Source organism: Ambystoma mexicanum, chromosome 5q (assembly GCF_040938575.1).
Source record: "Ambystoma mexicanum isolate Mex_15411 chromosome 5q, UKY_AmexF1_1, whole genome shotgun sequence".
Lineage (NCBI taxonomy): Eukaryota > Metazoa > Chordata > Amphibia > Caudata > Ambystomatidae > Ambystoma > Ambystoma mexicanum.
This window is the reverse complement of record NC_090933.1, coordinates 182,865,011-182,884,354: the sequence shown is the minus strand read 5'-3', so window position 1 is coordinate 182,884,354 and position 19,344 is coordinate 182,865,011. Positions and strand designations below refer to the sequence as shown.

At 43.4% G+C, this 19,344-nt stretch overlaps 1 protein-coding gene across 1 annotated transcript in view; it reads left to right on the top strand.

The window, feature by feature from the left end:
- LOC138497322 (glyoxylate/hydroxypyruvate reductase B-like) overlaps window positions 1–19,344 on the top strand; it is a 742,375-nt gene that overhangs the window by 479,698 nt on the left and 243,333 nt on the right. The gene's annotated exons all lie outside the window — the stretch shown is intronic.

Sequence of the window (19,344 nt, the reverse complement as noted above, 5' to 3'; positions counted from 1 at the left end):
ATTGAAACCTCCGGGTTATTTAAACTTGGGGGATGATGATTTATATGTTTCAGTTCTTCTGGAAGGTCAGCAATATATAGTTTGAAGAGCGTTGCCGCCAAGGGGCATCTCTGCTTGACACCTCTATTAGTTTTTATTTCCTTCGACAGGGCTCCTTGGGTGTTAAGTCTTACTCTTGTTGTAGTGTTCTTGTGTAGTGCAATTATTGATTGTAGTATTGAGTCTGGGCACTGCCATTTTTTTTAGTTTTCCCCAAAGCTTGTTGCGATTGACTCCATCAAACGCTTGCCTCAGATCTATAAAGGCAAGATAAAGTTTTTCTTTGGACTTTATTGTATTCAGTTTCATCAGGGATAGAATAAACAAGTTGAGGTCTGTCCCTGTACCCTTTGTAAATCCCATTTGTCTTGGGTGAATGATGTTTACTGTGGTTGCCCATTCGGTCAGTTTCTTTTGCGGTACTGTGGCATAGATTTTCCCGATAATATCCAATAAGGTTATTGGTCTGTAGTTAGTAGGATTATCTTGCGACCCATTTTTGAAGATTGGAATTATTGTGCTTGATGTCCATGATCCTGGGATGTTTTTACAGATTTCTATTTGCTTAAAAAGTGCCAGAATACATGTTGACCAGACTTGAGGATCTTTTTTCAGTTCTACATTTGTCAGTCCATCTGGGCCTGCCACCTATGAGTTCTTTAGTATTTTAATTGCAATTTCAATATCTAGTTCATCGAGATTCATGGTCCAATCCACGTTACACAGTCCTACTGTAGGTGTGACTTCTGAATCATTATTTCCGAAAACTTTCGAAAAGTGACTGATCCATTCACTTTCTGTAATGTTGTTATTCATCCTACTTTGTTGATTTAGGGATTCTTTATTAAGAAAAGTCCATATGTCTCGTGTTGTTTGCTGTCCTAGTGCGTTAATCATCATTTCCCCTTGTTCTTGTTCACGTTGTTTTTTCAAAGCCCCTCAGACAGTTTTTGTACTGTTTTTTTTCTTTCTTTATTTGTTGTATTCTCTTGAGTGGATCTGTAACATTTTCTTTTATCTCATGGATATCCTTTTTCGAAGTTTTTTTCCTCGTCCCCACTTGTATACTGTATTGGTGGTTTGGCTCAAGCAACGGTAGTTTCATTCCCGTATTCTTTATTGTATATGAGTTCTGTAACCATTTGTATGAGGTGTCATTGCCTGGTTCTCTTTTAACTTTTGGTATACATCCGTTATCTTTTGAATGTCGATGTTCTTTAATCTCAGTCTGTTACCAGCATTGTTTACCTCCAGTTGGCATATTGAAAGGGGCCCCTAGGGGTCCCTCGGGATATGGAAACAAGGCAATAACCATGCACGAAAAGATGCGCCAGACACGAAGTTCAAATTCCCAATGCTAGGGTTTATTGCAAGCAAAAATTGGCCAACTGTGGTCTCACGCCCCGCGACGTCAGTTTTCTAGACCTCGAGGGACGCAAGAGAGCGAATTACGTACATCAGTTACATATATACAAAATGCATATCATACAATCAGCTATGTCATGTTTAACACCCCCCTTTATTAAGTTTCTTTGAACTCGGGATGACGATGGACATTTCCGACGGGTATGACAATTATGACACTTTCGATGTCTATTCTAGTAACAATGTGCAATTAGAAAGTGCGGAGGCATCTTCTAGTTGTTGAACAGAACACGGTGGTTCTGTTCTTGGAAGCAAGCTGCACACGGGGGAAGAGTCACATTCCAAGCTTTGCTATCTATGAGGTACTATTTGTGTCCTGGGAGCCGACACGCTCTAAAGGGTTTTGCGAAGGGGGGGATGTAAGAAGAGCATAATTCAAGCCTTTAGCTGCTTTATTCTGACATATTCTACCACAGTACGAGACTGGCTGGCAGCTGTGAAATGATTAAATTCCCTGCAGCTCTCCCTCAAGGCTACAGAGAGGGAGCCTGGGCATTCCTTTCTGGGCTACTCATGAGGAGTTTCAACGAACTCCTCAGTCCCGCGACCTTGCCCTTTCATATTCAGACAACAATGTTAGTTGAGCAGAGTAAGCAGAATTCGCAAGAATTGCAAGCTGCAAAGCAGTTTTAGACGGAAAGGAATGAGCAATGGTTAACAAGCAAAATGGCGATCCTTGCTACGTTTAAAATGGCCGCTTGTTGGTCACGCATAGCAGTCTGTATTTCTATAATTCGGTGCATAAGACGGTTGGCCTTCGGCCATCAAGTTACGTCTGTCATTTAAATGAAGGGTATTCACTTTTCCAGATTGACAAACCCTCCTTTTGGCCGTATGCCAAATGTCTTATTCATTCATTGTATCCTCCTCCGATGAGGGTAAGTCTGGGGTATCTATGTCTGAACCTTTCATGCTATCATGAGCATCATCTTCATCATTAAAGTCTATAGCCATGAATTGTTTTACTGTTTTTGTTTCATCAGTGTCTCTGTTATTTCGGCCATGCGTTTGTTTTCCTCTCGACACCATGTGCATACATCCCTCAGTTGTCTCAGTGCAAACTATTGGTAGGCATTGTATGCAACAGCAACATGTTATGAATATACCAAGTACCACCATTAGTATCGAAATTAACTTCCATCCCCAGGACCGCAATAGTCCCCACAACCAGGATCCTATCCCCCAACCCCCTTCTTCAGTAGAGAGCATGGAACTTAGGACATTTAATTATTTCCGGATTGCTTTAAATATCGTAGGGGATTAATCATCAATATACACACAGCATGCAGTTTTTACGAGTTTGCAAACTCCCCCATGATCAACTAATATTATATCGAGAGCCATCCTGTTTTGTAGTGCCATTAGTCTTATTCCTTTCTCTTCTAGCGTCATATTCAATAAAATATCCGTTGTTGAATCTATTGTACTTTTTAATATTCTAGACAGTTTTCTTATATTATAGGAATTTTCTATTTGGGCCAAGAATGGTATAAATGATTTGGCTATATCTATTGCTATCATTCCATCCTCGCTACTCCTTTGAGTTCTACCTTTTGTTCGTCTGGCTACTTCTGCTGTCTCCAAGAGGAACACTCCTGGAAACACTAGACCTAGGTAGCATGTACCTCCCCAGTTCCTAGGTAACCATGGATATGCTTTTTCCCCACATATAAAGTAAACGGGGTCCCCTACGTACACGGGTTCTATTCCGTGCTTTAAAACCACTGTGTTCAGGCAGCTGCTAAACGTTCCTACTTTATAGGAACCTTTCTTCTGTAAACATAGGGGAGCAGTTTCGGGGCTGTGATCCACTGTATAGGCAGGGGGCACAGCATCTTTATTCCATTCATCCATCAGTCGAAATGTCATTACTGATGTTTCTTCTGCTGGCGGGGTCGGTCTATTCTGCCTATGTAATCTATCTAGTCTTGTTGTCTTTAGTGTATTCTTCCTCATGGGATCTGGTGAAAACACGCGAGCTTTGTGGAATATGGAACAACCCACAGGTCTTATGATCACTTCCTCAAATTCATTCATATTGGTCTCATCTAGTTGACCCGTATTACTCTTGTTCCATTTCCCAAAGAACATTGCACTCAACGATACTTCACATGAATAAACCAATGGTAACGGCTGTACATACCAGCCTATCCCTTTCCCACCGTGCTGTGGTAAATGGGCACAAACCCAGCAATCTTTTTTCTTTAAAACCACATGGGTCATGTTCATGATGAGCAACAATGTATTATTGCCATATCCTTCTCTATGTCTTTCTTCCATTGGGGACAAAGTACCAGTGATTACATGAGTAGCTGCTTTCAGTAGCTGCTTTTGGCAAAAGTGTTTCTAATGGGTGCGCAGACTCCAGGAACCATAATGTAATAGCTGTTATTGTTGGTACTACCATACTTAAGAAACACAGGACCACTGTCCAAATCAGTACCTTATTCCTTTTACCATGCTTTTTCCCTAAATTTACAGTCTCTAAAACTATCATCTTTTCAGCAGGGGTGCAGGAGGAGGCTGAAACCGGTCTTGATTTGTTCTTCATCGTCCTTGCTGGCAAAGTTTGTTGCAAATGTCTCTCGTTCTTGATGCCAGAAAAGTTCAACGAAAATGTCACAGTTCAATTCTGCCAGCCCTTTCACAGCCTAGATCACTTATCCACTCCGAGCAAGATTAGATGTTCTTTCTCCCACTGCTCAGACGATTTCTGAACAGTTCTTTATTGATAGAGTACTATGTGCATCCAGCTTGTCCCGCTCTGGCTTAGGACACATGTACTCTATCAGCCTTAGTACTTATGTGTGTCCAGCTTGTCCTACTCTGGCTCCTGACACATGTACTTTATTATAAGCGCACCGAGGAGCCGTGAGTCTTGAATTGCCCGACTTGCACAACTCTCACACTTCTCTCCTCTACGCCCCTGGCTCCTACTCCGTCCGTGAGTGGAACCAAAGGCAAAAGAAAAGCACCAAAGATCTGTGGATCACTTTGCCTGTCGAGGCCGCAAATTATACCGTTTCACTCCTGGTATTGTATGATCCGTGAATAGTGCCGTTGCACTTTCAGTATCAGGCTCAGTGTCAGCCTGCGGCACAATGATGGGTAGCGATGAGCGCTGTGGCAATGATGTAGTTTCTTTCTTTGGCTTTGGTGCATTTGCAGAAACTGGCGGGCGCCAAAGGGGTACACGTGTTGTTTCTGCTCGTGTATGCAATGCAGAGTTTGTGTCGCTCGGCAGTGTTGTTGTTTCTGCTGAGCAACGTTGGGGCACTTTTCGCCCTTTCCCCTTTCTGGCAGCCTCCTCAGGCTCTGTTTCGAGTTTCACTTCTCGCTTGGGCTTTGTTTCGACTTTCACTTCTCTCTCAGGCTGATGCTGTGGCAGTGGACTGGCAACAGTTTCTTTCGTTTCCGAGACCGTTTCCTTTCTCTGGTCGTCGGAAGTTGTGAGCAGTCCTGGGAATCTTTTGGCATGTGTCGCATGGATCCATGCCTTGCGTCCGTCCACTCGAATGGCTGTTTGCGTCGCCAAAAGTACTTGGTAGGGGCCGCGCCAACTGGGTGCTAATGCTGTCTTCCGCTCAAAGTTCTTAATCAGGACCCAGCTTCCAGGCTCCAGCGAGTGCCCCGGTCCGGTGTATCGCACTGGTAACGCCTCCTGCACCTGCTGATGAATTAAACGCAACTTCTGCATTAAAAGGCCACAGTACGTGCTTAACACAGGATGCTCGACCTCACATAATCTTTTGGGCTGCGGTGCGCACCATACATTTGCCGGTCTCCCCGTTATAATTTCATAGGGGGAGAGCCCAGTTTTAGCCTGCACAGACGTGCGCATGCACAATAGTGCTAGGGGTAATGCATCCACCCAACTTGCTCCCAGCACAGATTTTAGCTATCTTTGACTTTAAGATACCGTTATGTCTCTCAACAAGCCGGCAGAACTGGCATGCCTGGAACTGTGGAATTGTTTCTCTATCTGTAGTCCTGCACAGATCTGTAGTACTACTGCGCCCACAAAGTGTGGGCCGTTATCTGACCACAGGACACGGGGCAGCCCGAACCGGGAGAAATACTCTTTCAACATTACTTTTGCCGTTGACATGGCAGTGCAGTCTTTTAAAGGATATGCCTCCACCCACTTGCTAAATGCACAAATCACCACTAACACATATTTGTAGTTCTGGCACCTTTCCATTTCTATGAAATCAAAATGGATCACCTCAAATGGCATGGAGGGTGGGCCAAAACTACCTACTGGAGTCACGGTTCCCTTCCCTACGTTGTGTTGCAGGCACGTAATACAATTCTGCACTAGCCTTTCTGCATTCTTTTTTATGTGCTAATTTTCCATACTGTGGATAAATGCTGTACCACCATCTTCGCGCAAATTTGGGTAGGGCTATGCGCCATTGTAACCATTGCGGTTACGTAACAATTTCGCAACATCCAGTTCTTGGTCTCTTTTCCACCCAACATCCTTCCAAATCTAACTCAGCAGAGCCCTCAGCCCACCCCTGAATCTCTTCGGTCGTGGCCTCAGCCTGCATTTCTTTGACTGTGGCAACTCAATTCTCTATCATACAAGGTACTTCCTCAGTCTGTACTGTCATCATTTTATTTCCCAAATCTCTGGCTGTTTGTTTTGCAATCCTGTCTGCAAATGCGTTTCCCTCTCCCACTTTACATGTTACTTTTTTATGCGCCTCGCATTTCACTATAGCTAAGAGCTTTGGAAACGTGATTGCAGACAACAATCGCACAATCAAAGACCCATGCTGAATCCTGGCCCCATGTGATGTCAAGAAACCACTCTCAGCCCAGATTCGGCCAAAGTTATGAACCACGCCAAAGGCGTACTGGCTGTCAGTATAAATATTCACGTTCAAATTCTCAGAGAGTTCACAGGCTCGGGTCAGTGCTATTATTTCTGCGGCTTGTGCCGCATTATAGGGGATTCTTCTGCTTTCTACAACACTCTCTAGGGTAGTAATTGCATATGCGGCCGTTGATGTGCCATCAGGTAATTTAAAACAAGAGCCGTCACAAAAGAACTCCCCATCTGGCTCTTTCTGTGGGATGTCGCTCAAGTCAACTCTTCCCTTTGTTTCTTCTTCAGTGACCGTTAAACAATCATGGGGTGGTGATTCGTTGTCACCAATTTCTGCTATGGGCAGTGGCATTAATTCTGCAGGATTCAATGCGCTACACCTCATAATTTGGATGTGGGGTGCAAACAAGATGAGCTCATATCTTGTAAGTCTAGCAGAGGTGAGGTGTTGCGTCTGTGTTCTTTTTAATAGAACGTCTATGGCATGTGGCACCATCAGAATTAAAGTATGCCCCAATACCATTCCTTCCGTTTGCTTCACTGACGCAGCCGCCGCTGCAACAGATCGCAAACATCGTGGTAGTGCGCGCGCTACAGGGTCCAGCGCAGAAGAATAATAGCCGCACGGCCTATTTCTTCCACCTTGTTCCTGTGTCAAAACCGCCAATGCACATCCTTCACTCTCGCTCACAAATAGTCTAATGATCTTTTCATAGTTAGGAGTGCCTAAAACTGGCGCAGCACACAATGCAGCTTTCAATTGCTCAAACGCTTTCTGACATTCCTCATCCCACTGTAAAGGCATCACTGCATCCTTTTTAGTTAATTTTATCATCAGCTTCACAATCAACTCAAAATTACTGATCCACTGCCGACAATAAGAGGCCATGCCTATTACAGCTCTCACTCCTTTTTGAGTTTTTGGAATAGGTATACTAGAAATACTTTCTATGTGTTCTGGTGTTAATCTTCTCCCTTCTTTCGAAAGTAGGTAACCCAAGTAAGACACCTCCTTTTGATTATACTGGAATTTCTTCAAACTCGCCTTGTGACCATGGGTCGCTAGGTGTGTCAATAGTAATATAGTACTTTCTTTGCAGATCTCTTTTGTGTCAGCAGCTAGAAATAAGTCATCTATGTACTGCAAGAGTACGCAACCTTCGGGTAATTCTAACATGTCTAGCTGCTCTTTTAGCGCTCTGCTGTAAATACTCGGGCTTTCTGTGTATCCTTGTGGAATGCGTGTGAATGTGAATGATCGACCTCCTAGAGTGAACACGAACAGATATCTACTGCTTTTATCCACTGGAATGCTAAAGAACGCGTTTTTCAAATCAACTACACTAAAGTATTCTGCAGTGGCCGGTATCATTGTCAGTATTGTTGTGACATCTGGGACCAAAGGGAATTGTGGGTCTACCACTTTGTTCAATGCGCGCAGATCAATTATGAAACGATATGGTATTTCATTGCCTCCTTTCTTGTAAACTGGAAGAATCGTGCTCTTGCACGTGCTAGCTGCAATTTCTTCAACCACCCCCAATCTCATCAGGCCAGTAACAATACTCTTTAATCCCTTCTCACCTTCAACAGAAATTTTATACTGGGGAATTCGTGGTAATGTAACACCTTCTTTCAAAGTTATTTTTGCTGGCTCTATTTTCAAGCATCCTACATCGTTATCATGCATTGCCCACAGACAGGTTGGTACTCTACTTAGCTCTTCTGGTAACGCTTTTGAAATAAATTCCGTCACCGGTGCATTGTGAGGCCAAATCGTGAGGGACACCCCATCTGCCGTACAATGTATAACTGCCCCCAATTTTCTCAACAAATTTAATCCTAGCAAGTTCTCCCCACAATTTTCTGTCAGAAGAAATGGACACTGTTCCGTAAATGGTCCTATTGTAATTGGGACAGCTTCGGACATGGGGTTAATTACTGGTGTACCTGCAAACCCTACAGAAACATTCTTTTGCCCCGACAGTGGGATCTCCGGAACCAAGTGGTGGTCTATCGAACACTTCTGTGCCCCTGTATCTACAAGGAAATTCCCGACTCTCATTTCTACGTAGGGTCCTCTCTGATTCACGGGAACAGACACTGGTTCCGACCCCTGCCGTGGCCTGTCCTATTGCAAAAATAACACATCGTCCGATGTGCAGTCACCGCTGCTGCTATAATACGTGTTTGGCTGTGTATCAAAAATATTCCCATTTCCCCCTCGGTGTCCTCCACTCTGATCATTTCTCTTTTGGCCCTGCCCACCCTGATTTTGGTTCTGCAGAGTCTCTTGGAGTGACCAGTGACCAGTGGCTCTTCTCTTTCCTTGCTGAAGGCGGAACTATTCTACAAATACCCAGACTCACCGCGGAGCGGCAGCGGAGTCTGCAGAGTCTCTTGGAGTCTGTGGAGTTCTGTGGGAGTTCTGTGGGAAATGGGACCCGGAACCACACATCAGCCCATTAAACCTAGTGTGAGGTGGTCCAGAGGCAAATCTCCTGATACCCATACTGGCCCGCTTGCTGGACCTCACCCCCTCACCAGGCTTCAACTGCGCAAGGGAGCCCTTGGACTGGAGGGAAAGAGCTCCCTCTCGGCGCCCCTAATGGTCTCCAAGCTACAAGTGAGTAACCAAATATCACCTAAATTGATGACCTTTGCCACTAATAGATTGCCATGTTTAGAGGCACCGGATCAAGTCCACGGTGATGGTGACGGTGTTGGGGTTGATTTAAACATACAGGTATGTGAGTACTGCCACATGGAAGGATGTAACAACTGTAACAATTGTGAACAGGTGGACCGTGAACTTGCAGACTGTGAAATAGCTGAATCAGTGGACTTAGTGAACCTACACGCAATACATGAAATGCAGCAGCCTGCGATAACTGCTAAAATGAGCAGTCCAGTCTTAATTGCGGCCAATTCATCGCTATGTGGAAAAACGAAAGCGAAACTTACATGCTCACGTGCGGACGAGCTGGGGTCCGCCGACTTGGCTGGCGGTGGCTGCGTGGAGGAGTGCTGGGCTCCCGCTGTTGCCGCAGGGCTGGTGGGTGCTGTGGGAGCCGCTGGTGTGTGTTTCGCGGCCACGGCCCCTTCGTTCTTGGTACAGCCAGCTGGTGCGGCTGCCGAGGCTGATGGGGATGGTGAGGCGGCTCCTGCCGCCCGGACGTGTGAGTCCGCGGGCTCTCCTTGTTTGCTGTCGTCCGTGGACGCTGCTGCGATGCGGGCCGCCTCGCCTGCCGCCCCCGGCCGGGTGGCAGCGGGCACGGGTGTGGGCATGCATGGACTGACGGATGCCGGCTGGAGTGTCCCTCGGGTCTGCGTGTCTCCTCGAAGCATGCCTGGAGGGGAGGAGCCATCACCAGCAATACAAAACGAAAAAAGGACTAAACTTGGCCATGAGGCAAGAAATAAAAAATGGACTGCAGGCTCTCTGGACAATACGCATACTGGAGACCAGTTTAGCACCACAGATACAAAGGAAACATGTTCTGATGAACGTAGTGCGGAGGTCTTTTTCTCTGCCAATTTAGATCCAGACCCCTCGTTTGGAATTATTCCTGAGCCGCCAGCAAACATTTCTCACTTCATAGTCTAGCTACAACACAAGGATCAGATAGAAAGAAGACAATCATTGGAATTACTAAACAAACTATTAATGGATCTAACTCACATCAACCAAAAACGAAAAGATCAAAATCCAAATCTTTCTATGCTGAACACAAGCGAGATAACTAAGAATATTAATTCACACGCAAATAGGTGCAAAGACGATGAACCCCAGGCAGGTGTACAACGTGATGACAATAACACAGATCAAAACATAAGCAACGAGGAGGAGTACACTAGACAACGGATCATTCAGACAAATACCAAATCCATATGGCCGAGTGGAATAATGAAACGAAGAAGAATAATGGACAGTGAGTCTCCGAAGATTCTCGATTCACAAAAAAGGTTGAGACAAGCTCAAATTGACATGGAGCCAGCTGAAAAGGCGCTTACAGACAAATCAATAAACATCAATGAAACTGATAAACGACAAGTGTCGAATAACACTAAGACTGCAAAGTCCGTAATGGTCACTTCCTCAGACGAAACCAGTACGGAGTCCTCTATAATGGACCGTGAGTACCCCAAAATCAGAAGAACGTATTACAAAACTAAGCACAGAATGCAGAATGTGCAAAGAGACACATCTGATCATTTGGAAGACACAATCAAAAAATACATAAAAGAATTATTGCCTGCCTTGTCCTCCGTAATGTCAATGACCATCTCGCCATTCCTGAAAATGTATGAGCACTTAAATGAAACAATAAAGGATCAAACTACTTTGATCGCTTTGATGAATTCTAAGCTAATTAGCATTGAATATGAAACGACACATGACAAACAGTGTTATAAAGAACTTGCTCACAAAATTGATGGAATGATAACCACACTAGCAACACAAAAACGGAACAATACTGAAGATAAAAAGTTATTGGCTGAAAGTGCAAAAGAAGCACTCTCCCTATTAAAACAGGAAAAAAGTACCGGAGGAACTAATCCCATACCAAAAAAGATGTGTGTAAACAGCAATCTGAGTACGGATGTACCTGTTCTACAAAAAGAAGTAACAAACGAACATCTTTATGGGGAACCAACTACTATGAGTCCAATGAACAATCAAACAAGTACTGCAGAACCCAAAGTGATTGATCTGACAATACAAGAACCATTAAGTGTGGCAAGAGACAATCTGGACCCAGCCACAGAGAACACATTGACCATCAATGAAATTCAGCAACAAACCAGGACTCAACCGCAGGAGTCAGGTATAAGCCTCTCCTTTAAAGACGTACTTGTGTTATCTACTAGAGCAGAAAATGGAGCTAATACATATAACCAAAAACCTTCCACATCCTCAAAGGACAAACCTGAAATAACAGAGGAATACGCAATAAATCTGACACCTGAAAAGCTGACGACTAAGCCACCTGAACAGACTCTGTTTGACATCTTCAATGCACTTAAACAACCTGCAAGATCGAAGCGTGCAAATACCGCACAAACTAAAAAGACCAAAAATCAAGTTATGAAAAAAAAATAATACAACCAATAGCTCAAGAAAGTTTCTACGAAATCTAAAAACTGTGAGCTTTACAATAAATCAAGGTGAAGATAATACAGTAGAAAAGATGAAGGATCCCAATACTGGAATGAAAGAAAACAAAAAACAACAGGAAAGCTGTAAAAATATAACTATCGATATGGAAAACTCAAACGATTTAATGGAGCTATCGTTATATATGGAGATGCAGGTGTAAGCGAAACTAAGAGCTCAGTGGACATCGCAGTCAGTGATCAACCCAAACCGTACGACAACCCTGCTCTGGAGGCCACGCAGGAAGCCAAAGACAAAACAAATGAAACTGTCTGTGTCCCGTCCACAATGGAAGGTCAGGATATAACAGAAGCGCGTGTATGTGTGATGGTGCCAGTAATGAACACCGAAAAAAGCAAGAAGGTAAATGAAAGCAGTCCTGTATTTTGAACAATGGAGAAGAAACGGAACCAGCTAGCTTGTAAAGAGCCGTACATCAGTGACCAGCCCAAGAGAGCTAGTCGATCCATAAGTCCATACATGCACAAGAAAGTTGCGACTCAAACCAGAGATGTCGCAGTTAGCCAATGCGCCTCAAAGAACAATTCCAATGGCCCAGCGTGGATCCCTCCTTCCCAAAGAGCTCAAACTGAACACGCTTATGAAAAAAACAGTCGGCAGAATGGTAAACAGGAACCGGAACGAAAACCTCTATTTAAATATTGTCTCGGTTTAGAACAGACATTTACAGGAAAAGACGGTTTAACGCTGAACCGTACAAATGTCCTACAACTCTTTCACTTCGTCCCGGCGCTAAGGACAATTGAATCCGGAGACATTAAATGTGTCGAATTCTTCAAAGAACCGGAAAACGATAAAGTAAAGCTCCATCTTGACTCTAGAATAGTATGTGACATCCTCCTAGATGCAACGGCAGCCTTACTCTCGCTAGGATTTGATATCTTTGAAGTCAACAAGAAGGAAGACCGAATCAACAGCAGACCAAAAAATTCAAACATAAATATGCCATCCCCGATAAGAGAAAAAGTGAAAGTAAATTATGAAGATTTAGACAATGAGAAGATGGCAAGAACATATACCTTAACCGACAACTCAATAACAAGTGAAACTGTACACAACGAAGAAGTAGAAATACAAGTAGAGAAAGAACAAATCCAAATCACGTTCACATGTAACAACAACCAAAAAAAGGACAGTAATACAAGATCTTTGCTGCCTGAGAACGATGATGATCTAAAAAACTGGAACTAGATCCCGGTTGCATTGACAAAATCTAATAGAAAAAATTAACGCCAGGCCGTTCCAGCTAAATCAACAATTAGCTGTGGATCATGGAATACACGAGGATACAAACATCTTCTACAACAGGAGTGGATGAAAGGCCTAGACATAATATGTCTCCAGGAAACCTGGATGACCGATCCTCCAATCTCTGACGCATATGATATCTGTTTTAACCCAGCCATTAAAAACGAGAAAGGAAGACCGATGGCTGGATTAATTACACTGGTCAAGAAAGAACTAGGATACAAGATAACTGAAGATATAAATGTAAACGCGTATATACAAGTGATCCACATGTACAAACAAGATGAAGATCAAAGGGCTACAGATTCAATCCATATTATTAACATCTACTGGCAACATAAAACAATGAAACCAACGTGCTTTATTGACATGATAACGCAATTGCTCGACGAAATGAATGAGCAAGTTGATGCGTCTAACATTATACTCTGTGGTGACTTAACCATCAAGTGCATAGAAGATAATACATCAGAGCACATGAGCGAGTCTACCACAGCTAAGCAATGGTGTATAGAGATGGAAGCACGAAAGATGCATATGCTGAATGGAAATACGCCTGGGGATATTCCAGCTAACATGACCTGGAGAAGAGACAACCAGAAATCCATTTTAGATTACTTATTCGTATCTGAGACTTTGTACTGGAGAATAAAGACCATGCAAGTCCACGAAAAGCAAGAAAGCGACCACAACTTGTTGGAAATAACTCTGGCCAATATAACATCAGAATCCCGAGCTTATTGGAAACATGATGATGTCATTGATTCATCAAGACTCAGTTTGAAACTTGAGGACTCGGATGTTAAAGACATTACAGCTATGTATAATTATGAAAAAGATGTACTGGAATATGATCATATTCTCGCGCAATTCAAGGTAAAAAATCATGGCCTTAAAAGACCAGGCTTTGTACCAAAACATACATTTGATCTAGAGATTCTAAAACAAAAACGTAAAATGAGATCACAAATACGAGCTATACAAATAACGAATACTCCAGAAAAACAAAGCAAAAAAAAACACATTATGCAAATGTATAAAAACTGGTTAAAGTCCCATAAGTCGATCGTGAAGCAACGCAATGCCGAAATGATTTTAGCAAAGCTCGATAAAACAAACACGCGAGACTTCTGGAGTGTCATTAACCAACATGTTACCTCACAACAAGGAACCATGACAAATGCAGTAAAAGAAAAAGACTGGATAACTCATTATACAAATGTATATTGTAAAAAAGAGAATGCAAAAGAGCCAAAATTTGCACCCGTAACATCGTGGGACTTAACTATTGAGTATGATGAGATTCTAACAATCATCAAAAATCTAAATCTCTCAAGAGCGCCGGGCCCAGATGGGCTGAGCAATCACATATTAAAACAGAATCCCGATGAATGGGCCAGCTTCTGTCATGTACTCTTCCATAAAATTGCGACTTCACACTGTACCCCGAAATCCTGGAAAAGTGCTATTGTAGTCCCTATATTCAAAAAGGGAGATAGAAGCAATCCGAAGGACTACCGTCCAATAGCACTTCTAGATGTATTGGGAAAGGTATACGCAACAATGCTAACACGCAAATTAAACCAATGGATCCACACTACAAACCAACTGGACCAAAGACAGACAGGAGTCGGGTGTGCCTTGAATCTGCTAATTGTCAACACTCTAAAAATGGAAATGATAAGATCGGGCAAAAAAATATATATCGCTGTCATAGATTTTGCTCATGCTTTTGATAGTATTCCTCGAGAAAAGGTATGGGACATATTACACGCTTGGAAATGTCCCATAAGTCTTATATTGGCAATACACGAATTACATACTGAAACTAATATACAGATTAGACTGGATAGAGCTGGTAAATTATCGGATGCCATACCAACCCACTGTGGAGTCAAGCAGGGGTGTCCATTGGCATCCATAATTTTCAATTTATTTCTCTCTGATATAGATGTCACTCTTGATCAGATCCAGTCATTCCCACCAAAAAGTCAGCAAATAAGCCGTCTTCTCTACGCGGATGATCTAATTTTATTAGATCTTACTCCTATAGGCCTGCAACGAAAACTAAATGCACTAGAGAGATACGTTCAAACTAACGGACTTACCATCAACACGGCAAAGTCTGAAATTCTCGTGCTAGAAAATCTTAGAAGCAAAAGCAAAGGCAGATTAAGTAAATTCTGCTGGTCATTAGAAAAGACTTTCCTTCAAAGCACACCATCGACAAGATACTTAGGAATGATCATCAACTCAAGCATTAATGACACACCTTGGGTTGCTAGTGTTAAATCTAAATGCCAACAAATGGCAAATCAAGCATGCATTATCCATAAAAAATATGGACAATACTCACTCCTCCCAGCCTTGGCGTTCTACAAACAAAAAGCAGTTCCAGCACTCATGAATGGAGCTGAATGTGCATTTGGGGCCTCATAGGAGCTGTGGAATTCCCTTGAAAATACCTTTTGGACCAAGGTCTTACATCTGCCCCAAGGTACTCGGACGGCGTGCATCAGATATGAGCTCGGCCTAATATCAATTCACGCCAGAATCTGCTGGAACACGCTAAATCTCTACTTGAAAATAACCAACATAAATACTCCTATTCAATTTGAGATCTTAAAAAACATTGAAAACTCCAAGGAACTAAATGTGCTAACCTCATGGGTGGAGAGCTGCAAGATGATTTTAAAGAATCTTGATACTGATACCAAAACCTTACACAGTAACCCAAACTTGGTGAAAAAATACCTATGGAGAAGTGACTGGATCGCAATAGAAGAGAAAAGAAGAACTCACAAATTGATGGAAAATGTATCACATGAAAAAACAAGCATACAACGAAATTCCAAACTACCTAAAATTATTTCCAGAGGCGCGGCAACGTGATTTATACTTTAAATTCAAATTGAATCTATTTAAGACAAAAGAGCGAAAAAGCTTATGGCAGAAAAATAAAAACATGACAAAGATCTGCAGATTCTGTGGGCTATGTGAGGAGACGTTAAAACATCTTACTTTGCTATGCACAGCCCTCACAAGGGAACGAACAAGCTGTCTCGGAGACTTGATTAACAAAAGACCCTTCCTAAATGCTCACGAGTGGTGGCAAATCTTGTTTGATGAGACAGATAGGAAATTAACTTTTGCCCTTACCTTTTTTATAGATATTGTGGAAATTAAATTAAATAGCTTTGAAAAGGAAACTGCTTAAGCAAACGGCCGGAAAAAACTGCTGAGTAAAACTGCAACAAGCTGTTGAATTAACATTTTTATGTTATGTTGTGTGGATTCGATGATGTAATCATTTTTTAAAGGTTTGTAATAAACCGTATAAATTAAAAAAAAAAAAAAAAATTTTGGTTCAGAACACTTTGGTTCAATGCCTGGTTCTGTTGCGCTTGGTTTTGACCATAGGATTGGTTTTGATTACTTCCATTGGTATATCCCTGTTGCTGCTGCATGCTATTTCTGCTTGGGCCATTTGACCCCTCATGTCCTCTACGAGGCCTTCTCTGGCCAAACCCACCTCTATTCTGTAGGTGCGGGCATTGCGCTCGCCAGTGTCCTTCCTCCTTACAGTACGCACATTGATTTAATCCCAATGACACCCCGTGCATATTATTCAAATTTCCCCTGCCTTGTGCATTTCCTCTACCTCTATTGTATCCAATGACCTGCTGCAGTAACACTCCTACTATCGTTTGCATCGCTTCTTTTCTTATCTCCAATGGGTACCCATTACATATCTCACTTCCTTCACTGACGTTCTTTTGTTCGACATCCATCGCATTGTTTCCCCCACCCATGCCTGCAATCTTTGTTTATCACCTATTTGTCCCGGTACCGGCAAATGCTTTGCACCACTTGAAAAAACTGTCGGCCACGATTTTTGCATATACAACCTCGACGCCTCCTTCCTACCTTTCTTAATACACTCCTGAATATATTCAGGTGTAGCAAACATTTCAGAATATCTATCTTCCATTTCATTTTTCAGTTCAATGAGTTTGTACACATGTTTTCTTACATCCTCATCTCTTTGCTCACTGCGTGCTAACTTATTCAAATCTAACAATCGTTGTGGCGGTAAATTCCCAAGTATCTTTTTCCATTCTCCCACCAAAATTTCCCCCATGCATTCCAACACTACCTGTCTCTCGTTGCTTCTTATGTACCCATACAATGAGGCCAATGCTGCCGTCCCATCATTTCCTTCTATGTACCTTTCTGCCTCTCGCTGTGATTCAATCTTTCTTTCTTTGCTGATCGCGCTGCGAGTTACCCGTCCAAATCCTGTTCCTTCAGCCCCGCCTCTCGCCTCCCCGGTCTCAATTTCGACTTCGGGAGGGGCGGATGGTGCTGAATCTGTCTCTGGAGCGGGAAGTGCGGATGGGACAAGTGGCATCTGTGAAGGGCCTTCCTGGGTGCTGGGAAATTGTGCGTCTGCGGTCTGCGCTTGTGGGAGGGCTCAAGCTGTGGTTGGGGCGTGGGTTAATGCTTGCGTGAGGGGAAGTGCTTGGGCTTTGGGAGGGGATATGAGAGCTACTGGTTGGGCCTGCGCAGTTACTACTGGCGTGTTTGGTTTCGATTCTGGTTTTGGGCCTCGACCCGTATTAGTAAGCAAATGTTCCATTAATTCGTCTGCTATGTGTAGTTCCCGCTGCGGGTGTATTCCTTCTATGTTCATTTTCTCACGTCTCCCTTCCCGTCTTAGACTCGATGTCCACTCCTCCTCCTCCTTTTCTTCTGCTACCTTAAACTTCGATTTGTGCCTACGCGCATGCTTTTCTCTACTCCTAAGTCGGAGCATTGCTTCCCTCCTCCCATCTTTGATAGTCTCAAAAGCTGCGGGACGCGCTTTTTTCCTTATCAACACCCTTTCTAGGTTATCTATCCTCGCAATCTCAAAGCTACCATTAATCGGCCACTGATGGTCCTGTTGCTTTCTAGTTTGCCTATGCCAAATTTCACAAAATATTATCGCACCCACGCCATATTTTGCATACATGTCATAAGCCGGCGTTCCCCCAGGCGGTGCACTTTGGCCATATTCCAAGGACTGTCCACAGCAGCGGAAAAGCCCCGCTAAAGTGGACAGTACTCCAGGCATGTTTTTGACCTTCCCCTTTGGTTAACTAAGCTTTACCTGGACGTTTGAATTTGCAAAATCAACACGCTACCAAAAATCAGGTTTTTGTTTGAATCGGGGAATGACTCACCTGATAAAACAAGTCGCCTGTCCTGACGCAACCTCTCCCAACGTCGTGTCTGCGCTTCTCTGGCCTCTGCCTCGTTTCGGGACCCTCGCCTCCTTTTCCCTCTGGCCCGGTACGTCGATCAGGGATCAGATGTGTGCAGATCTGCGAAGGAATCTCTCCTCACTTCTACAGGGCGCCCCGTACACCTCTTGATCCCGGCTCGATCGTCCCGTCCTCGCCGTTCTTCCGCCTTTACTCTGTTACAACGTATACGATGGGGCAAGTGGGGGAGGGTCCCTGTTTGGGCGCCATCTTGAAAGGGGCCCCTAGGGGTCCCTCGCGATATGGAAACAAGACAATAACCATACACGAAAAGATGCGCTAGACACAAAGTTCAAATTCCCAATGTGGGGTTTATTGCAAGCAAAAATAGTCCCAATTGGCCAACTGTGGTCTCACGTCCCGCGACGTGAGTTTTCTAGACCTCGAGGGACGCAAGAGAGCGAATTACATACATCAGTTACATATATACAAAATGCATATCATACAATCAGCTATGTCATGTTTAACACCCCCCTTTATTAAGTTTCTTTGAACTCGGTATGACGATGGACATTTCCGACGGGTATGACAATTATGACACTTTCGATGTCTATTCTAGTAACAATGTGCAATTAGAAAGTGCAGAGGCATCTTCTAGTTGTTGAACAGAACACCGTGGTTCTGTTCTTGGAAGCAAGCTGCACACGGGGGAAGAGTCACATTCCAAGCTTTGCTATCTATGAGGTACTATTTGTGTCCTGGGAGCCGACACGCTCTAAAGGGTTTTGCGAAGGGGGGCCGTAAGAAGAGCATAATTCAAGCCTTTAGCTGCTTTATTCTAACATATTCTACCACAGTACGAGACTGGCTGGCAGCTGTGAAATGATTAAATTCCCTGCAGCTCTCCCTCAAGGCTACAGAGAGGGAGCCTGGGCATTCCTTTCTGGGCTACTCATGAGGAGTTTCAACGAACTCCTCAGTCCCGCGACCTTGCCCTTTCATATTCAGACAACAATATTAACAGTTGAGCAGAGTAAGCAGAATTCGCAAGAATTGCAAGCTGCAAAGCAGTTTTAGACAGAAAGCAATGAGCAATGGTTAACAAGCAAAATGGCGATTCTTGCTACGTTTAAAATGGCTGCTTGTTGGTCAAGCATAGCAGTCTGTATTTCTATGATTCGGCGCATAAGACGGTTGGCCTTTGGCCATCAAGTTACGTCTGTCATTTAAATGAAGGGTATTCACTTTTCCAGATTGACAATATGGTCTTCTGTTCGGTGTTCGTTAGTAGAGATCCACGACATTTTTAAGATGTTGTGATCACTAGTCTGCTGTGGAAGGATCTCAAAGCTATGAATTTGATCTAGGTTATC